The 22,547-nt window shown below is 40.8% G+C and overlaps 1 protein-coding gene and 1 non-coding gene across 4 annotated transcripts in view; both read left to right on the forward strand.

The window, feature by feature from the left end:
• Window positions 1–22,547, forward strand: part of STAC (SH3 and cysteine rich domain) — a 353,663-nt gene that overhangs the window by 189,001 nt on the left and 142,115 nt on the right. The gene's annotated exons all lie outside the window — the stretch shown is intronic.
• LOC139178742 (U6 spliceosomal RNA) lies at window positions 13,087–13,192 on the forward strand. The gene has a single exon (XR_011563235.1). It is a non-coding gene; the product is annotated as a U6 spliceosomal RNA (small nuclear RNA).

Raw genomic sequence — 22,547 nt, forward strand, 5'->3', positions numbered from 1 at the left:
CCAAACCAGTTACAAACTGTAGAGGCTGCTTTCATTTAAAAAATAATTATCCTAAAGGATGCATTTGGGTTATGATAGTCAAGAGCTCAATTCCTCTGTGAGCTCCCTACAAAAATAAATCTGGGATTCTTGTTGTTTAACTACTTTATATAGTATTCACACTACTATATATGAAATAGATAAACAACAAGGATTTACTGTATAACACAGGGAACTATAATCAATATCTTGTAATAACCTATAATGGAAAAGAACTGGAGAAAAAAGAACACATAAACACACACTGAACACTTTGCTGTATACCTGAAATAACACATTGTAAATCAGTTGTACTTCAATGAGAAAAAAATTGGGAGTCATGCGGTGTGTTCCTGTCTATGAAAGGTCACATGATCAGCCCAAAGATAGGACCCAGGGGCTGCTGAGGGCCCTAGGACTGGGTAGAAACATAGCAAGCCAGCAAGAAAGCAAAGTTTCTTGAGTAAATTCCAGGATATTGGGGATCCAGAGTCTCCAAAACCTCTGTGATGTGAAAACACAAAGTGACCTGATGCAAAATGTTGTCCAGAACCTGTGAACTATGAAGGAGGCCTGAAGAGATATGACTCAGAAGGTAACTCTGTCATTCCAATAGGAATATCTGCACAAGCGAAAACCCACACAAAACCCACACAGAAGAGGACTCTTGTTAGAAATGAGCTCACAGACAGACATGAGAAACTACCTGAGCAACAGACATCACAGACGCCCACATGGGAGACATCTGACTTCAAGACCAGAAAATGCACAATTTGAAAGGGCACCCCTCAATTCAGTAAGACAGAGCCAGTAGGCAGGGGAGTGGGAGGAACAAGAATTAGAAATAAAAAGGCAGAACACATATGTTCAGGTGTTGTGTTTGTCTACACGGAGTGTAAGAACCAGTAAGTGAGTTTCTGAGTACAAGATGATACAGAAGATAACAGCATTCTTTTCACTCAATAGTAGCCAAAGGTAAATTTTTTTTAAGTTCCCATTCACAATAAGAGCAAGAAGCATAAGGTACTTGGGAACATATCTAATAAAAGATAAATCTGACCTTATTGGAAAAATCACCTAGTGTTATGGTAGGAGATAAAGGACAAATGAAGATACACAAATAAAGAGAAAGGTAAGCTGTGCTCATGAATGAAATGACTCAATATGTTAAAGAGATAAATTCTCCCCAGATTCATCCATGTAATCAATATCACTATTCTAAGTAACAAGACAACATTGTCTAGAAATGGCAATTCAAGGTTAAAAAATGTAGCAAAAAGCAAAAATATCAAAGCTTAAAATAAACATATAGTAATTAAAATATCACCAGTAATTACATCACCAGTGGAGGAATAGTTAGAAGAATCTGAAGCAGTAAGTCTAAATGAATAATCCAGAAACAAAATAATTCATTAGGGGAATTTGGTATATAACAGGCAAATCGTATATGGAATCCAAGGGGGTACAGAGAGGATTTTCATTTTATTAGTCATGTTTTTATGCCTTGTATTTTTAAATATGCAAAAATGTAACAAAAAGATTTTTGAATCCTGAAGAATAGTTTATAGGTATTTTTTACTTAACTTTTCCTAATAAAATTCTATAAAGAAAAAAGTAATAATTTTACTCTAGTTCTCTCCTTATTAAAATAGGCAGGATCTATAGACCAACAAATCAAATGCATGAAATAAGTAAAGTCACAATATGTAGGAGAACAACATGTGTAAAGAATCCATCAGCTTCCTGGGACTATGCCAGGTATAATGAATACACTAGGGGACGCCTCCTGGACATCAGTGAGACAGAGGGGTCCTGCCTCAGGTGACAGCAGAAAGGAGAGCAAAAAACTGCTAAGGGTGTGGTTCTGAATTCATTAACCATTCTCAGCAGAGGATGAGATGGTCAGATGGCATCACCAACTCAATGGACGTGAGTTTGAGCAAACTCTAGGAGATGGCAAAGAACAGGGAAGCCTGGCATGCTGTGGTCCATGGGGTCACCAAGAGTCAAGCACGACTCAGCGACTGAACAACAACTCTTCTCTAGAGGTTTAGGCACAGATCTCTAGCACTTCTTTATACAAAGCTCAAAAGGGCAGTTCGTAGCAGAAGAAACATCATGCTTGGTTTTTATTTTAAGATGTTCTTTATTTACAAGTTTTTTAAAAAGTCTAGCTAAACTAGATTGCAGAGCCTGATTCTGATTGTTTTATAATTATGGAAGAACGTACCTAGGAGCACAAATGTTCAGCTCGGAATCAAGCAGGAAAAGACGTAACTTGTGGAAGCATACGTGATTGAGCACGTTTTAAAACACACCGCAGAGAAGATTTTCAAAGTCTATGAAAACCATTCAAATAGATACTTAGGGTTTTCTTATTTTAGAACCAAATGATCTTAATGGCATGGTGAAGGAATGATGAATATTATGGCTAGAAAAAAATTACATTCTTTATATTTGTATATGTGTACATGTATCCTCATATCAGAGTGTGTGTGGGTGTGTGTGTATTTATGTGTGTGTGTTTAATTTAGCTGAACTCAGAAATGTGGTTCAGAGATTTCTTACATGGGAGTTTCAGGATAAACAGCTATGGACTAATTTAGTAAATAGGAAAAGATCAGGACACTTTTCAAATTTTTTTAATCAGAATTAGATATTTATAATGAAATTCAGTGGATCTGAACCCAAACATTGCACACTGCTGCCTTTTCTTAGCAAGGTTCTGCTGCATATTGGGTCCTGGAAGGAAGGTGCTGAGGACTCTGGAGCGGTCAGTTGGCTTTCAGGCAGCGCTGAGCCTGGCTGGTCCTAGCCTCACTCAGGCCCTCTACACGTGACTCTGCTATGGCAGGTCCTCCCTGAACCTCTCTTCTTGGTGTTGGGGTGTCACTGGAAATGGTTGCACTCACCTGTTGAGACACTCCATCTCCTCTGCCCCTTCCTCAACTTTTCTTTCTCTCCCTTTCACATTCCATATTTTATCAGTTTGTGCTGACTCACATTTCAGTTCAGTTCAGTCACTCAGTTGTGTCCAACTCTTTGTGACTGCATGGACTGCAGCACACCAGGCCTCCCTGTCCATCACCAACTCCCAGAGTTTACCCAAACTCATGTCCATTGAGTCAGTGATGCCATCCAGCCATCTCATCCTCTGTCGTCCCCTTCTCCTCCTGCCCTCAATCTTTCCCAGCATCAGGGTCTTTTCCAAGGAGTCAGCTCTTCGCATCAGGTGGCCAAAGTATTGGAGTTTCAGCTTCAGCATCAGTCTTTCCAATGAACACTCAGGACTGGTCTCCTTTAGGATGGACTAGTTGGATCTCCTTGCAGTCCAAGGGACTCTCAAGAGTCTTCTCCAACACCACAGTTCAAAAGCATCAATTCTTAGGTGCTCAGCTTTCTTCACAGTCCAACCCTCACATCCATACATGACCACTGGAAAAACCATAGCCTTGACTAGACAGACTTTTGTTGGCAAAGTAATGTCTCTGCTTTTCAATATGCTATCTAGGTTGGTCATAACCTTCCAAGGAGTAAGCGTCTTTTAATTTAATGGCTACAGTCACCATCTGCAGTGATTTTGGAGCCCAAAAAAATAGTCACCCACCGTTTCCACTGTTTCCCCATCTATTTCCCATGAACTGATGGGACCAGATGCCATGATCTTCGTTTTCTGAATGTTGAGCTTTAAGCCAACTTTTTCACTCTCTTCTTTCACTTTCATCAAGAGGATCTCTAGTTCTTCACTTTCTGCCATAAGGGTGGTGTCGTCGGCATATCTGAGGTTATTGATATTTCTCCCGGCAATCTTAATTCCAGCTTGTGCTTCCTCCAGCCCAGCGTTTCTCATGATGTACTATGCATATAAGTTAAATAAGCAGGGTGACAATATACAGCCTTGACGTACTCCTTTTCCTATTTGAAACCAGTCTGTTGCTTAATGTCCAGTTCTAACTGTTGCTTCCTGACCTGCATGCAGATTTATCAAGAGGCAGGTCAGGTGGTCTGGTATTCCCATCTCTTGAAAGAATTTTCCACAGTTTATTGTGATCCATAGTCAAAGGCTTTGGCATAGTCAATAAAGCAGAAATAGATGTTTTTCTGGAAATCTCTTGCTTTTTTGGTGATCCAGTGGGTATTGGCAATTTGTTTCCTCTCCCTTTTCTAAATCCAGCTTGAACATCTGGAAGTTCACAGTTCACATATTGCTGAAGCCTGGCTTAGAGAGTTTTGAGCATTACTTTGCTAGTGTGTGAGATGAGTGCAATTGTGCAGTAGTTTGAGCATTCTTTGGCATTGCCTTTCTTAGGGATTGGAATGAAAACTGACCTTTTCCAGTCCTGTGGCCACTGCTGAGTTTTCCTAATTTGCTGGCATATTGAGTGCAGCACTTTCACAGCATCATCTTTTAGGATTTCAGTTCAGTTCAATTCAGCCGCTCATTGCTCACCTGGAATTCTATCACCTCCACCAGCTTTGTTTGTAGTGATGCTTCCTAAGGCCCACTTGACTTCACATTCCAGGATGTCTGGCTCTAGGTGAATGATCACACCATTGTGATTATCTGGGTCATGAAGATCTTTTTTGTACAGTTCTTCTGTGTATTCTTGCCACCTCTTCTTAATATCTTCTGCTTCTGTTAAGTCCATACCATTTCTGCCCTTTATTGAGCCCATCTTTGCATGAAATGTTCCCTTGGTATCTCTAATTTTCTTGAAGAGATCTCTAGTCTTTCCCATTCTATTATTTTCCTCTATTTCTTTGCACTGATCACTGAGGAAGGCTTTCTTATCTCTCCTTGCCATTCTTAGGAACTCTGCCTTCAAATGGGTATATCTTTCCTTTTCTCCTTTGCTTTTTGCTTCTCTTCTTTTCACAGCTATTTGTAAGGCCTCCTCAGATAACCATTTTGCTTTTTTGCATTTCTTTTCCTGAGGATGGTCTTGATCCCTGTCTCCTGTATAATGTCACGAACCTCTGTCCATAGTTCTTCAGGCACTCTGTCTTTCAGATCTAGTCCCTTAAATCTATTTCTCACTTCCACTGTATAATCTATAAGGGATTTGATTTAGGTCATATCCGAATGGTCTAGTGGTTTTCCCTACTTTCTTCAATTTAAGTCTGAATTTGGCAATAAGGAGTTCAAGATCTGAGCCAGTCATCTATTTTTAAGTGCAGATTTCTCCCCTGACCTCCTGACACACACATGTAATTGTCCAGAGCTAAGGATACCACTATGAGAAGGTTGAAGTTGTCACATGTGGTCATCACACAGTGCAGAGGACCTGATGGGGCCTGTTTCTCCTAGCCCTCCACCTGCTTTCTGTCCAGCTCTTCTTCCCAATGCTGGTCCTGCAAACCAACAGTGGCCCAGAGCCCCACACAGGATCCTGGGCTTCAGGCCCACAGAGGTGATGCTTCCAAAGGCAGGCTTCCATGAACTTCTCCACAGCCACGGGCAGTCGGAGGCAGGAGCAGCTCACCTGCCAGGGCACTAACAGGAAGGTGTTCATAAGGGCATTTGATTACATATTTTTGCTTTCTTATCCCTGAATTATTACACACGTGCACTGTTGATCTGTTTGAGTTTGAGAGGGAATTTCGGGAAAGGGAAGAAAGGGCTGCAGTGCTAGTAACATTTGTAGGGAGTTGTTACAGGATTCAGTTGAGTGAGTCTCAGCCCATATTCAAACAACTGTAATGTTATTAGAAGGAGAGCTGTGCTGACGCAAACGTTGGGCCCAATTAGATCCCAAGAGCTGCTCTATGGGAAGCCTATCTCACTGGTAATTCGTGAGGAGGAAATGCATTTACAAGTGGCAGCCTTGTTTATGAAGAGTTCTCTCTGACTGAGGACAGCGCTGCTCTGCTTAATTAGACATTTTGAGATGCATGGCCAGTGTTTTTAAGGAATTTGTGCCAATCCTTTGTCTTTCCATTCATCTGACTTCTCCCAGAGCTCCACATGCCCAGACCTGCCCTTGCACTCCTGGGATGGGGGCTATGGGGCTTCCCCAGGACAGGTTCCATGCTGGCACAGATCGTAACCAGAAGCTACTTCCACTCGCAGGGAGGACACAGTCATGGCCCAGCGTGGAGGCTTTCATCTTTAGAGTAGATTTCGAACATCTTTCTTGGAACATCAGTAAAACTGATTTAAGTCTGTAAAACATAACAACAAGAAAAAAATAGAGTTGTTCTGATTGAATCAAGGGAGTGAGACCTGGAACCACCCTCTTGGAAACCAAATTTGAAGGCAACTGATCTTGTCTGAATTTTGGAGCAAAATTTGAAGAGTCCTTAGCATGATGACCAGAGACCAAATTGCCAACATCTGCCGGATCATTGAAAAAGCAAGAGAGTTCCAGAAAAACATCTACTTCTGCTTTATTGACTATGCCAAAGCCTTTGACTGTGTGGATCACAATAAACTGTGGAAAATTCTTCAAGAAATGGGAATACCAGACTACCTGACCTGCCTTTTGAGAAATTTGTATGCAGGTCAGGAAGCAACAGTTGGAACTGGACATGGAACAACAGACTGGTTCCAAATAGGAAAAGGAGTACGTCAAGGCTGTATATTGTCACCCTGCTTATTTAACTTCTATGCAGAATACATCGTGAGAAACGCTGGGCTGGAGGAAGCACAAGCTGGAATTAAGATTGCCGGGAGAAATATCAATAATCTCAGATATGCAGATGACACCACCCTTATGGCAGAAAATGAAGAGGAACTAAAGAGCCTCTTGATGAAAGTGAAAGAGGAGAGTGAAAAAGTTGGCTTAAAATTCAACATTCAGAAGACAAAGATCATGGCATCTGGTCCCATCACTTCATGGGAAATAAATGGGGAAACAGTGGAAACAGTGTCAGACTTTATTTTTGGGGGCTCCAAAATCGCTGCAGATGGTGACTGCAGCCATGAAATTAAAAGACACTTACTCCTTGAAAGAAAAGTTATGACCAACCTAGATAGCATATTCAAAAGCAGAGACATTACTTTGCCAACAAAGGTCTGTCTAGTCAAGGCTTTGGTTTTTCCTGTGGTCATGTATGGATGTGAGAGTTGGACTCTGAAGAAGGCTGAGCGCCAAAGAATTGATGCTTTTGAACTGTGGTGTTGGAGAAGACTCTTGAGAGTCCCTTGGACTGCAAGGAGATCCAACCAGTCCATTCTGAAGGAGATCAGCCCTGGGATTTCTTTGGAAGGACTGATGCTAACGCTGAAACTCCAGTCCTTTGGCCACCTCATGCGAAGAGTTGAATCATTGGAAAAGACCCTGATGCTGGGAGGGATTGGGGGCAGGAGGAGAAGGGGACGACAGAGGATGAGATGGCTGGATGGTATCACTGACTCGATTGACGTGAGTCTGAGTGAACTCCAGGAGTTGGTGATGGACAGGGAGGACTGGCATGTTGCAATTCATGGGGTCGCAAAGAGTTGACACAACTGAGCAACTGAACTGAACTGAACTAGCATGATGGCCCAAATTGTACTGTTGACAGAAGTAATCAAGCCAGTCTCATCTCCTACCGTCTTCGCTCCAGAGAAGTACACACCTCCAGAGAAGAGGGTGGACTGCTATCCAGATGAAAGCTCTCCATTCAATTGACTTTCACTCTTAAGGTGTGAAAGTTTATTTTCACTTTACTTTCCAGTCTCTTTTCAGCCATCCAGAGATGACAAGGAGTCTGGGCCTGAAGACATCCTAGAATCTGTGACAACAGGGAGCTCAGGAGAAACCAGCCCTCTCTGATGTCTTCACGTCACCAAATATTTATTGAGCTCCTGTGGCTAATACTGCATGATGAACTAGTGATACAAAGATGGCTAACAAGACACTTGAAAGACTGAGGGAGACAAAATAAAATTTACTCCACACTCTGGAAAAAGCTGCAAAAACAGCTTTTTTTTTTTTTTTTTTTTTTTTTTTTTTTTCCAGAGTGAAGAACCCAGGGCATGCTCCTTGGAGACAGGAGTGCTGGGATGCTTTCCCAGATAATGACGATGCTGCTGGGTAGCTGTCAATCGCTACCCTTGAGAGTTTATGTGAAAGGAAGAGAGAAAGCAAGGGTGCGTTCAAGACTTCCTCAAGAAGCTTGCAACTTAATGAGGTTTATACTACATACACATCAATGACTCAGGGCAGTTCCTAGGCAGCAGGGACAGAGAAATTGATGAAATAAGAAAACGCAGGGGTCCCAGACACTGGAATGAAGGGAGGTGAATGTGTCTCCACAGAGTGAAATTTTGAGTCCAGAGGCCTTTCCTTGTCATCTCTGGGTTGCACTTAGAGCAAAAGATTCTTTGGCACATGTGGGAGCACCTGTATGTGGAATCTTCCTCTGTCTCCAGGTGAATGTCACAAGCTCTCCAACTGAAGGCTTTGCCTTCTCTGAGGGACTGTCATCTCATCTAGGGTGACCAGCCATCCAAGTTTGCCAGAGGCTTTTGTGGTTTAAAAATGAAATATCCCACATTCTGGGTACTTGGCCCTCTAACTTATCTGTAATGGTTTGAGCTGGGGAAGGGCAATCTAACTGCCTGCCCTCTTTTTCCACCCGCCAGTCTCTTCCCTCACTATCCAGAATACCAAGCATAAGCTCTCCAGTCCTAATCAGTAGGGAGAACCAATGATACCTACAACATCTGCTTCCTGTCCTGTGAAGATCCCTGTGACAGAGAAACACAAATGCTGCCTGCCCACAGATAACCAACAAAGGACAGAAACTCCAGAAGGAAGAAAGTATTCTAATTAACCTGCCGTATATGCAACCCGTTCAGCTTGATGTCGGGCACATAGTAACAATTCTTATCACTCCTGTGTGCCAGATGGAGTCAGTGGCCTCACACTCTAGTAAGAGAGACAGAGAAGACATGAGTGTGTGTATTGTAAGGTAGATTTGACTTGAAGTATTGAAAAATGTACCTGGCCAGATATATGTGAGGTACACAAAATTTCTTCGGCATGAAGAAAAATTATTCGAAGGTAAAGGTCTGCAGGGTGTGACGGGAGGCCACTTGTGACCATCTGTGGAGCGATGTGCCACTCAGTGTGTAGATGTTCAGATTTTCCGGATTGTCCTCAGGGGCAGTTCCCACTTCCATCGTTTCTGCCAGGCTTCTAAATCTTCTTTGTGACTAAAATGAAATCCTGCTGCCTGTCTGGAAATGAAGCAGGAGGTTATTTCTCTGGATGCTCATTTCATTGATCTCAGAATGTGTTTTTGAGTCTGGGGACCTCTCATCATCTATAGCTAACGGGGACAAGGTTTTAAAAGTGGTTTGTTCTCTGACACTTTTCTAATTAGGTCAATAAACAAGTATACTAAAGAAATGCTATCTTTGCAAGCTTTTCCTAGCTGTGCATCTGAAGATTGCCCTGGAGACCCTCGCTTTAATCAGATTCAGCAGGGAGTCTACACAGTTTCATCGTCTGTAGAATTTTTCAGTGTTGCACTTCAGACACAAATTTAGGAAACCGTGGCTAATAAGTGATGTCACAATGACACATATCAAAATATAGATTTACTTTTCACTATTTGCACTAGATCTTCACCAAAGCTCTGCCTGATCCTCTGCTTTTCAAATATTTATTCCCCAGATTTGGGGAATTCAGCCTTGTTTGTCACATTGTTGATAAGAGTAAAAATCAGCATAACTTGGTTGCGGCGCCATAGACACGGTGTCTGTCTCTGGAACACGGTGCAGCCCTTTAATCTCTATCCTTGTGCTAGAATACTGAAAAACCAATTGGCAGGGGGATATGTACTTTACAAATTTATATTTAATACATGTGTGCTGTGCTGTGCTAAGTCGCTTTAGTCATGTCCAACTCTTTGCAACCGTTTGGACCATAGCTGACCAGGCTGTTCTGTCCCTGGGATTCTCCAGGCAGGAATACGAGTGGGTTGCCATGCCCTCCTCCAGGGGATCTTCCCATCCAGGGTATTGAACCCAAGTCTATTATGGCTCCAGCTTGGCAGGTGATTAGAAATAAGGATGGACTGTTAACAGTGTTCACATAATTTACAGCTGAATTATGAGAATATTATTTTTTTCCATATCTGAATACTCTATTTTCTAAATACTACTGGATCACTGGTATATGAGTAACTAGCATAAAGCTAAGTAAAATATTATAAGCTTGAAGATGGAAATCATTTTGTCTTATAGCAGAGAATTGCTGCTAATCCTAGTGCCCAGAGGTCCTGGAGAGTGACTCAGCATGCAGGAAGTCTAGAACTCAGGAGACCCAATTCTGCTCCCTCATTTCATGATGAGGGAACCAAAACCCTTTGGGCCAAATGTCTTACTTGAATCCCTGTAGTTCATCAGTACTGTAACCAGATTTTCTGACTTCCGTTTGAAGTCAAGAAATAGCTTTCACATGCCTCACATATCTCTTTTTATGATTTTTTTAAAATTTAATATTGGAGAATAATTGCTTTACACTATTATGCTGGTTTCTGCCATACATCAACATGAATCAGCCACAGGTATACATATATCCCCTTCTTCTTGAACCTCCCTCCCATCTCCCACCCATCCCACCCCTCTAGGTTGACACAGAGCCCTGGCTTGAGCTCCCTGTGTCACACAGCAAATTCCCACTGGCCTTTTTACACATGGTAATGTATATGTTTCCATGCTGCTCTCTCCATCCCACCCTCTCCTTCCCCTACTGTGTCCACAAATCTGTTCTCTATGTCTGTGCCTCTATTCTTGCCCCACAAATAGGTTCATCAGCACCATCTTTCTAGATTCCATACACATGCATTAGTATATAATATTTGTCTTTCTTCTTATGACTTACTTCACTCTGTTCGATAGGCTCTAGGTTCATCCACCTCATTAGGACTGACTCATATGCATTCTTTTTTTTAGCTGAGTAATATTCCATTGTATATATGTACCAAAATTTCTGTATCCATTCATCTGTTGATGGACATCTAGGTTGCTTCCATGTCCTAGCTATTGTAAAAAGTGCTGCAATGAACATTTTTGGGGTACATTCAATGGTTTTCTCAGGATATATCCCCAGTAGCAGTAGGATTGTTGGGTCATATGGTATTTCTACACCTAGTTTTTTAAGGAATCTCCATACTGTTCTCCATAGTGGCTGTATCAATTTACATTCCCAACAGTGCAAGAGGATTCCCTTTTCTCTATATCCTCTCCAGCATTTATTGTTTATAGAATTTTTGATGATGGCCATTCTGACCTATGTGAGGTGATACCTCATTGTAGTTTTTATTTGCATTTCTCTAACAATGAGTGATATTGAGCCATCTGTATTATTAGCCATCTGTATGTCTTCTTTGGATAAATGTCTGTTTAGGTCTTCCACCCATTTTTTGATTTGGTTGTCTGTTTTTCTGGTATTGAGCTTCATGAGTTGCTTGTATATTTTGGAGATTAATCCTTTGTCAGTTGTTTCATTTGCAATTATTCTCTCCCATTCTGAGGGTTGTCTTTTAATATTCTTTATTGTTTCCTTTGCTGTGCAAAATCTTTTAAGTTTAATTAAGTCTCATTTGTTTACTTTTGTTTTTACTTCCATTACTCTAGGAGGTGGGTCAAAGAGGATCTTGCTGTGATGGATGTCAAAGAGTACTGCCTATGTTTTCTTCTAAGAGCTTTAATAGTTTCTGGCCTTACATTTAAATCTTCAATCCATTTTGAGTTTATTTTTTGTGTAAAGCATTAGAAAGTGTTCTAGTTTCATTCTTCTACATGTAGCTGTCCAGTTTTCCTGGCACCATTTATTGAAGAGCTTGTCTTTTCTCCATTGTATATTCACGCCTCCTTTGTCAAAAATAAGGTGCATGGGTTTACTCTGGGCTTTCTGTCTTGCTCCATTGATCTATGTGTCTGTATTTGTGCCAGTACCATACTGTCTTAATGACTGTAGCTTTGTAGTATAGTCTGAAGTCAGGAAGGTTTATTCCTCCAGCTCCACTCTTCTTTCTCAAGATTGCTTTGGCTATTTGGGGTCTTTTATGTTTCCTTACCAAATTGCGAAATTTTTTGTTCTAGTTCTATGATAAATGTCATTGGCAGTTTAATAGAGATTGCACTGAATTGGTGGATTACTTTGGGTAGTATAGTCATTTTTGCAGTGTTATATCTCTCCATCTGTGTCAGCTTCGATTTCTTTCATCAGTGTCTTATAGTTTTCTGCATACAGGCCTTTTGTCTCTTTAGGTAGGTTTATCCCTAGGTATTTTATTCTTTTTGTTGCAATGGTGAATGAGATTGCCTCACAGTCTTAATGAGAACTGCTCACTTAAGCCCATCAACTTTGTGTCTCACACACAGCTAGAACACTTCAGAGAATACACAATAGCTTTTAAATGCAGTCAGTACTCATGAACAAGGGTGGGAAATCTTTGGAAATTTCTGACAGCAGCCAGGCTTGACTTGTGAGGCTGACATGTTTGGGTTTGGGCTGGGTCAACTGAGTGACTGAGTTCCCTCTCTACCCAGCCTCATCCTCCAGCAGGCTTGTTCATGTGGCTCCATCAACAGTGAGTAGACAGCCACCAAAAAAAGATGAACCTTGTCATTTGTGACAACATGGATGCATCTTGAGGTCACCTTGCTAAGTGAAATGAGTCAGAAAAAGACAAATACCATATGACTTCATGCATGTGTGGAATATAAAAAAAGAAGGAAATTAATGAACAATAAAAACCAAAACAGACATATAGATACAGAGAATAGAATGGTGGTTACCAGATGAGGAGGGGGAGTGAGGTAGGGCAAATAAGTAAAGGGTATCAACTGTATGGTCATGTATGGAAACTAAATTTTTGGTGATGAGCAAACTAAGATATATGGAGGTAGAAATATAGTATTGTACACATGAAACTTATGTACCTCAATAACATATAAATCTTTTAAAAATCAGTGAATTTCTCCTCAATGAAAGGGAATGCTGGACAGTTCCAGAAATTTAAAAGAGCCTGCACCAAATTATGGCTGGGAAGTGTGTATGTGAAATTGTCATAAGAGCATTGGTTATAATTTAGAAGATTCTCACAAGTTGAAAAGAATGAGGACGAGTGCTTGCTTTGGCAGCATATATACTAAAGTTGGAACCATACGGGAAAATTAGCATGACTCCTGCACAAGGATGACATGCAAATTTGGAAAGTGTTCCATATTTTTATATAAAAATAGAGTCAAGGATCTACTGTATTGCACAGGGACTTCTACTCAACACTGTAATAAACTATATGGGAAAAGAGTAAAAAAAAAAAAAGAACAGATATATCTCTATGTATCGGAGAAGGCAATGGCACCCCACTCCAATACCCTTGCCTGGAAAATCCCATGGATGGAGGAGCCTGGAAGACTGCAGTCCATGGGATCTCTGAGGGTCGGACACGACTGAGCGACTTCACTTTCACTTTCCACTTTCCTGCATTGGAGAAGGAAATGGCAACCCGCTCCAGTGTTCTTGCCTGGAGAATCCCAGGGACGGGGGAGCCTGGTGGGCTGCCGTCTATGGGGTCGCACAGAGTTGGACACGGCTGAAGCGACTTAGCAGCAGCATCTCTATGTATAATTGAATCAAGTGGCAGGACAGCTGACACAAACACCACGTTGTAAATCAACTATACTCCAGGATAAAATTTTTTTTAAAAAGTGAGGACGAGATCCCCAAGGCCCTTTCCAGCTCTGTAATCCTATTAAAAAATAAATACAAATGTTAGCAAAACAAAACACAAAGAAAGAACCATAAGTGGAAATGTAAGACCTCTTGAAGACCAGGCGTGAAACCGGTACACTGCCGTTTTTATCACATTGCTAATCCAAGTCAATGGAAAACCAACCCAGATTCAAGGGGTAAGGGAACAGATTTTGCTTCTTTTATAATATTTGCTTTTTTTATTTTGGGGGATGCTCCAGGTATTAGTTGTGGTGTGTGGGATCTAGTTCCCTGACCAAGGATTGAACACAGAGTCTTAGCCACTGGACAGCCAGGGAAGTCTCAGGTTCCACTTCTTGATGGGAGATGCTACAAACAATTTTGGTCATGTTTGCTATCTATTACAGTTACCTGAGGAAAGTGATCTGTCCCAACAAGAATAACCTACTATGTCCCTGTATTATTCAAGGTACCCAGACTCTAGAGATGAGCCCACATCTGAAGATACATCAATTAAATAGCATAAAATAATTAAGTCCCAGACTTGGGATTTGGACTTGGCAGAACAAGGGCAGAACTGAGACCTTTAGCCATGATTTTCTTCACCCCTCAACTCAAAGAACAGCTCTTCCAAATTGTTATTCATATGCCCAAACCAAATATTACCAATTGCTTTCCTTTGAGCCTTCCTAGCAATCTACGGGTCATCTGCAGTTGTCCTTATCTTACCTGACTGTGTAGTAAAATCATTTTTCTGGTTTGAAACCCCAGTCTAAATTTAGGCTACTTGAGGACAGGCACTGCAACTTGACCATTACTACATCTCCTAAGCATCAGACACAGCAAGTACACTGGAATACACTTGTACTTGAAGACATTTGCATGGATATTTATAACTCGATTTGGTCTGTAGTTTGGTTTTTTTCTATTGTGCTATCTTTGGCAGAGTTTTTAGAAAATGTGTATCCACCGGATAAAAATAATTCGGAAACTTTCCTTTTTTGTACTTTAAATAATTCAAATATCATAAATTATGGGGCACATTCCTATAGGCGTCTTGGATTGAGAGTGTATGGCTTGCTGCTTCACCAGTCACCTTAGTTACATCTTAGCCATTTTCTCATTGTGCATCATCTGCATTGTACCAAGCCCTTTCCACCACCCCCATGTATCTACATATTACAGGAACACAGAAATTGTCCATTTAGGGCAACAGAAGTCTCATGAACATCATGTTGCTGTGAATAGCAGGTGTCTGAAAGCTTCCATGTTCACCTTCAAGTTGGAATACAAATTAGAGAAAGAAAAAGAATGTCACAGGTGTTGGAGAGCATGCTATGCTCCACTGCTGAGTGAAAAACGCATTTGCTGAAAGCAAGCTGCCACCACTTATGAAAAGCTATTGGGGCTCGGAGTCCAATTAGAGAGGAAAAAAAAAATCAATAGTGATTCACTTCCTTGTTAGAGGAATTGATTTTCCTGATAAAGTTCACAATATTCTTAGAGTTGGTCTTAATCATTTTCTGGGAAAATGGCAGAGCTCCAGCTCTCCCAAGTTGTATAGTTAAATTGAGATCAGTGGTTTAGCAGTGCAGGGAGTTACAGATCAATCTCATCAAAGAGGAAAATGCATCCCTCAGACAGAAAGTGAGCAAAAGTACCAGCCAGACATCCCTCTCTCGCCAGATACTCCGATGTTTATTTTATCTCTTTTTAAAAATTTCAGGTAAGGACCATGATCTTCCAGTTTTCATTTGGACCTGGATGTCAAAATGGATATATGGTTTCATTTTTCCTGTTTTGATAAATAAATCTGTGCCCTTGGGTTTAGAAGACTTGTCTGTATTCCAGCTTCCTCTTGCTGGCCTCATGACCTTGAGAGAATCATTTCAGTTCCCTGAATTGCTCTTCATCTTTAAAGAGAGATTGGATTTGCCGATGTGTGTGCCAGATGTATATGTGGCTATCAAACAATTATGTGTAATTCAGCAATTACTTGTAATTAAGCAATTACATATAGCAGACACTGGTCCAAGTGCATCAGCTCTTTGAACCCTCACAACCACCCTGTGGAAAAGCTATCATTATCCCTCCATTTATAGACAAGGACACAGGGATGTAGAGAGGTTTAGGTAATTTGCCCAATCTTAATTCTTATTCAGGGCCACATGAAACACAGGGGCTTCATCACTGTTTCTAGAAAGGATTCTAGAACCAAATAAATTTGGGAAACACCACCTCCTATGTTCTCCTTTTGGGAATTTACATTTCATGTTAGTTAATGAAAGGTTCTGGGGAGTCCTGAGGCAGACACCAGTTTATCTCAGCATTTTTCAAATAGTTTGGTCATAGAACTTTCTTTCTCATGCAATACCAGCAACATCCCAAAGGACAGTCAACTAAGAATCGGAAAATATTTGAGTTCCAGTTCTAAATACAAGTTCTTAAGTGAACTTGAAAATCGCTTAAATTTTACAAACCTCAGTTTCCATTATTAAGCTAGTGAAACACCCACTTCAGCAAAGCATTTATCAATACATGAATTAAATAAGATGCCATATGGGGAAGCTTTTTTGGTAAATAATGAAATATTACACAAATGCTAGGTGTTATTTTCATTAATTCAATTCTTTGAACATGAAATATGAGAAATGGTTTTCCAACCAGAGACAACCCTTGTCACTCAATCATTTGTAAAACTCATTCCTTCTTTTTTTCCTTTAACCATGAAGTCTACTCCAAAGTTACTATCCAAATAGCAAAATAATTGAATCCCATTAAAGGCTTTTTTCTCTTATACTCATTTAACAAGAGTCTCTATTCAATCTTTGAACGATTGCTCTAAAAATTAATTCTATAAAATCCTATTTGAGACTGTTTTAAATTAAATGCAGAAACCTGGTATTGTTTCAACAAACTGATAAATACATTACCTGTGCATAACCACCTGTGTTCTAGAAGTTCAGCACATCTCGTTTTTATTCTTGGTGCTTGTCATTTGTTTCCTACTGTTGATATCATGTTCTGTATCTCCTCTACATATTCTGAAACACTGCTATTTCAGCACTGTGTGTTGTGTTAAAAATGAAATTCAGCATGAGAAAGAGCCTCTAGATTCAAGGAATTTAATGATCAGAGTACCATCAAGCAGTGTGTGTGTGTGTGTGTGTGTGTGTGTGTGTGTGTGTGTGTGTAGTAAGCTCCCTACTTACAAACCTTCAAGTTGTGAACTTTCAAAGGTGTGAACATTCATTCACATGTCCAGTCACACAAGTTAGTTCCCATGTCTGGCGCACATTGCCACATGCACAACTCCTCTACAAGTGGTTGTGCTTCAGTGTAGAGCACTATTTAGAGTGCAAGAGTATAGAATCTTTACAGCAGCTTGCCCTGTGTCTCCTATTGCTGATGATCCTTGAGCTCTACCTTCTCCCGCCTCCTCTCCCTCCCCCAGTCAGTAACTCCTCTCTCCTGTTCGCTGGATGCCAGCACCTGTATGCCAGCTGTTGTACTGTATCACTGTACACAGATCTGCTGGAGAAGGGATCGCCTACCCACTCCAGTATTCTTGGGTTTCCCTTGTGGCTTAGCTGGTAAAGAATCCGCCTGCAATGTGGGAGACCTGGGTTCAATGCCTGGGTTGGGAAGATCCCCTGGAGAAGGGAAAGGCTACCCACTCCAGTATTCTGGCCTGGAGAATTCCATGGACTGTGTAGTCCATGGGGTCACAAAGAGTCAGACACGACTGAGCGAATTTCACTTTCACTTTTTACCGCAAGATTAAAAATGTTTTCTTTATTTTTTGTTTTTATATATTATTTGTGTGAGAAATATTATAAGTCTATTACAGTACTTTAATAGTGGTTGTGTTACTTAGGTACCTAGGCTAATTTTGTTGGACTTAGAACAAATTGGACTCATGAATTCACTCTTGGAACAGAACTTGTTCATACGAACTATGGCCTGCACACCAAACCAAATCCTTCATCCTGTTTTTGTACAGTCCAGGAGTTAAGAAAAGCTTTTTTAATGGTTGAGAGGCATGGAAAGAAATAAATACCATGACAAGTGAAAATTATATGAAATTCCAATTTCAGTGTCCTTAAGTTTCACTGGCATACAGTCACACCTGTTTGTTTACATATTATCTGCCATAAGGCAGCCTTCACAGCATAGCAGCAGAGTGAGTAGTTAGGATAAGAGATGGTAAGCTTCACAAAACCTAAAACATTTACTGTTTTGCCCTTTATAAAAGAGTTTGCCAACCTCTGCTTTATGTTCAGTATTTTCACACAATGGGTTTTGCCTGAGAAAATATAGTTCCTCTACAGAACAGACATCTGGGGACAGATTTGAAGAAATAAGCTTGGTTTGCTTTTTAACTTTACCTAATCTATAAAAGAAGACTATGGTTTGGTAGAAATATCAGGGGGCTTTGGGCCTTGGTATAAACTTTGCCTTTGGTTTTCTTAGCTGTCTGTCCTTAGGTACACCATTTGAACATTCTCAGTTTCAGTCTTCTTCTCTTTAAAATTGGACTCATGAATTTAGCCCAGTACCTACCACAAAGCAGTGTCCTGAAAAGTGTCAGTTTTCTCTCCCAGAGTCCCAGCAAGGGCCATGGGAAATGCATTACAAATGCCTTCCAGCAATCTGTTTTGCAGTCTAGACCACAAAGCAACTGAAAATTAAAGAGCTGAGCAGCCCCCAGCCTGCTCTCTGCAGCTTATTCACAGCACTTTTCAGGTCTACCTGACTGGAAAGTAATACATTTCAGGAAGGCTCTTTAGTTTTGTCTTTCCTTCTTGTAAACAACCACCTGGCTACATGAGCTTCTCGCTGGAGATGTGCTTCAATGTTCGACATCCAGCCTGGAGATAACCACTTCTCTTACCCTTCCAACACTGTCTATCTTGGTCTCTGTGGTGCAGGGCAGTGCTTCAGCCTCAGCTTCACGTTCTATGAGTCTCTCAGTGGTGAAAATGTTCTTGAATAGTTGTTACTTGTTCTTATTGTGAGGAGGAGTGAGGTTAGGAACAACCTATGTCGTTAAATGTTGGTAACATCACTCCTCAGTTCAGTTCAGTTCAGTTCAGTCGCTCAGTCATGTCCGACTCTCTGTGACCCCATGAATCGCAGCACGCCAGGCCTCCCTGTCCATCACCAACTCCCGAAGTTCACTCAGACTCATGTCCATCGAGTCGGTGATGCCATCCAGCCATCTCATCCTCTGTCATCCCCTTCTCCTCCTGCCCCCAATCCCTCCCAGCATCAGTCTTTTCCAATGAGTCAACTCTTCGCGTGAAGTGGCCAAAGTATTGGAGTTTCAGCTTTAGCATCAGTCCTTCCAATGAATATCCAGAACTGATCTCCTTCAGAATGGACTGGTTGGATCTCCTTGCAGTCCAAGGGACTCTCAAGAGTCTTCTCCAACACCACAGTTTAAAAGCATCAATTCTTTGGCGCTCAGCTTTCTTCACAGTCCAACTCTCACATCCATACATGACTACTGGAAAAACCATAGCCTTGACTAGACGGACCCTTGTTGGCAAAGTAATATCTCTGCTTTTCAATATACTATCTAGGTTGGTCATAACTTTCCTTCCAAGGAGTAAGCGTCTTTTAATTTTAATTGGCTGCAATCACCATCTGCAGTGATTTTGGAGCCCCCCAAAATAAAGTCTGACACTGTTTCCACTGTCTCCCCATCTATTTCCCATGAAGTGATGGGACCAGATGCCATGATCTTAGTTTTCTAGTTTTCATGAATCCTAGGGTTCTTGACTGACAGGTTTTTTTCCTCCAGCACTTTGAATACTGTTACTCCACTGCCTTATGATCTCTATTGTTTCTACTGAGAAATCAAATGTTAATCTCATTGGGTTCCCCTGTTAATAATTTATCATTTTTCTCCTAATGCTTTTCCAGATCTTGTCTTTGGGTTTCAGCATTTTGGCTATGATGTATCTATTTGTGTCTCTTTGCACATTTATTCTACTTTAAGTTTGTTGAGCTTCCTAGATGTTTAAGTTAGTTAGCATTTTTCCATAAATTTGGGATGTTTTCATCCCCATTATTTCATCAGTATTTTCTCTACTGTTTTCAGCTTCCCTATTTCTGGTATTATCATATACATGTCAGCATACTTAATGCACTAGTGTTTCTCTGAGGCTCTGTTTATTTTTATTATTTTTTTCTCTTCTTTCAGATTATATAATTTCTATTGCTCTATCCTCAAGTCTGCTAATTCTTTCTTCTGACAGTTGACATCTATTGTTGAGTCCCTCAAGTGAATTTTTTATTTCACTTACCCTACTTTTCAATTTAAGAAGCTTCACTTTGCCCTTTAATACGATTTCTGTCTCATTATTGATATTTGCTGTTTGGTGGAACATTATCATCCTACCATCTTTTACTCCTTTAAACATTCTTTTCTTTGGTTCTTTAACATATTTATAATGGCTACTTTGAAGTTTTTTTTATATGACATCTGGTCCCTTTTAGAAGCAGTTTCCATTGCCTGCATTTTTATGATATATGGATCATATTTTCCTATTTCTTTGCTTTCCTTATAAATTTTGTTGGAAACTAGATATTTCTGATAAAATATTGTAGCAACTGTGGCTGGATATCGGTACCCCTTCTTGAACCTATTATTATTATTTGATTTTTTATTTGTCTAGTGACTGACTGGATTATTTTAGTGAAGTCTGTCCCCCTTTAACACTATCCTAAAGTGGTAAGCCTCTGATGTTGGTCCTCAGTGAGGTGCAGTGTTGCCTGAAATAAGAATGGTTCAGTTAGGGATCTCTTTGACCATCTCTTTCCCTGACACACTCATGAACTTCCCATCCAGGGAATTTCACCTTTGCTTCTCCCTCTTTCTCTACAATTCTTCCTCCAGATATTGCCATGGCTTACTTTCTCATTTCACTCAGGTCTTGAGTCAAATGTTATTTTCAAATAAAACCCTTCCCTGGCAAATCTATATATTAGTAGAATAGCAGCCCCTCTTTGGTTGCTTCCTTGTTTTATTTTTTCCCACAATATTTATACTGACTGGCATGATGGCATGATATTTCTTATTGTCCATATCATACCCTAAAATGTAAAATTCACAAAATGTGAATTTTGCCTCCTCCATTCACCGTTATATCAATTCTAGAGGCTAAGACAGTTCTTGGCACAAAGTAGGCCCTCTCCAAATTTTTGTTATTAAATTATTGAAAAACTAAATAAATACTGTGTTCCTATACTAAACACTAGAAGTGGAGGAAGTATACTCTAGGAATAAGACTAAGATAAGGAAATTTGAGAATGCAGAAACACCAAAGAAAGGCAGAAACACTTCTGCCTTCTTGGACTTGATCCTCTGTCTGTCTAAGGAAGTAATTCCTTATTCCTTTGCTTTAAAATTTCACAAATCTCAAGCTGCAAGGCAGAAGAGAGGAGGAACTGGTGAAGGAGGAGAAAGTAATTTGACTGTGTTTCATTTTCACAAGCACACTGTTTCTCAGGGTTAGGGAACTATATGCAAGGGCAAGTATCAGGGACCAGAGCCACCAAGGGGACAGTGTTACATGTATGTTTCCACAAAATGCTTACATGTAGCTGAGCAATAGGTCACTTCTCTGGTTCAACTCCTTCGAGGGTTCCTGCTCTTCCCTCAGAAAAAAACTCTTAATATCATTGAAAATCCTTAATACCACTGAAAGATCCTATGGAATCTGGCCTCAGCCTTCTGCTCTGAGTGTATTTCAGGCCACCTGCTTCCCAACTTTAGTGAACTCCCTTCCACTCCCCAGATCCTTCCTCAGCACTTTTACAGACACGATCCTGCAGGCTTCTAACTTTGCCCTTCAGGCATGGCCCAGATAACCTTAGTTCATCTTCCAGGTCCCAACTCAAACGTTACTTCCACCAGGCCTCTTCTGACTTAAACTAAATAGTCTCTTGTATTATTAGGGTAAATCTAGCTGCTATGTATAACAAACAGACTTCAGCACAAAAATGGCTCAAACCCAGTAGAACTGTGTGTCTCTCTCATGTAGCCATGCAAGGCAGGATCATTCAAGTACACAGGCTCATGTAGTTATCAACTCCTTCAACACACGGCTTCTGAGATCACCATGATGACCTCCAGCCCAGGCAGCTGGATCAGAGTAAGAGCACAGAGGAGTGTATATGGGTGGTTTTATGGGCCAAACTGAACATCAGCACACATCACATCTTTGCACATTCCATCATCAGTCACAGGGCCATGCCTGACTGCAAGAGAGATGGGGTAGTCTCGTCCTGCTGTATTCCCAGGAATAAGAGGAGAATATGGGTTTTGGCAAGGTAGCAGGTCCTGCCATAGGGCTCCCTTCTGCTCGCCTTCCATTATGTTCTCCTGGGCACCTGGCAGTCCAGTGTCACAGAGCTCAGGGCACATGCTATATGTGAGGCTTGTCAAGTCCATGAAGGCAGAAATGGGTCTGCCTATTCTCCCTCTATATCCCTTAAAGCCTCAGCATTTAGTGGGCTTTTAATAAATATATTGAACTATATGAAATTACTGCTTTGTTTGTCATAAAATGTCTAATATTAGCAATTTAGAAGAAGAGCCTTTAAGGCACACCTTTGACATATGGGTTGTTCAGCAGAGCACCTCCCATGGGTTAGTGGAAGGCTATAACACAGGACTCAAAGGTTTTCCAGCTTGAGTCTTTCCACTAATGCCTTGTTAGGTAATTCCAGTTTCTTGCCAGGGAATCACTTGTAGAGCAGTGTGTTTTATGGACTAGCTGTGAGGTCATGCAGCCTGTGGGAATTTGGTGGAAGTGGGGAGCCACACAAGACCTCCACTCAGGTTGAGGAGAAAGCTTGGTC

The sequence above is a fragment of the Bos indicus genome, chromosome 22 (genome assembly GCF_029378745.1).
Source record: "Bos indicus isolate NIAB-ARS_2022 breed Sahiwal x Tharparkar chromosome 22, NIAB-ARS_B.indTharparkar_mat_pri_1.0, whole genome shotgun sequence".
Classification (NCBI taxonomy): Eukaryota; Metazoa; Chordata; class Mammalia; order Artiodactyla; family Bovidae; genus Bos; species Bos indicus.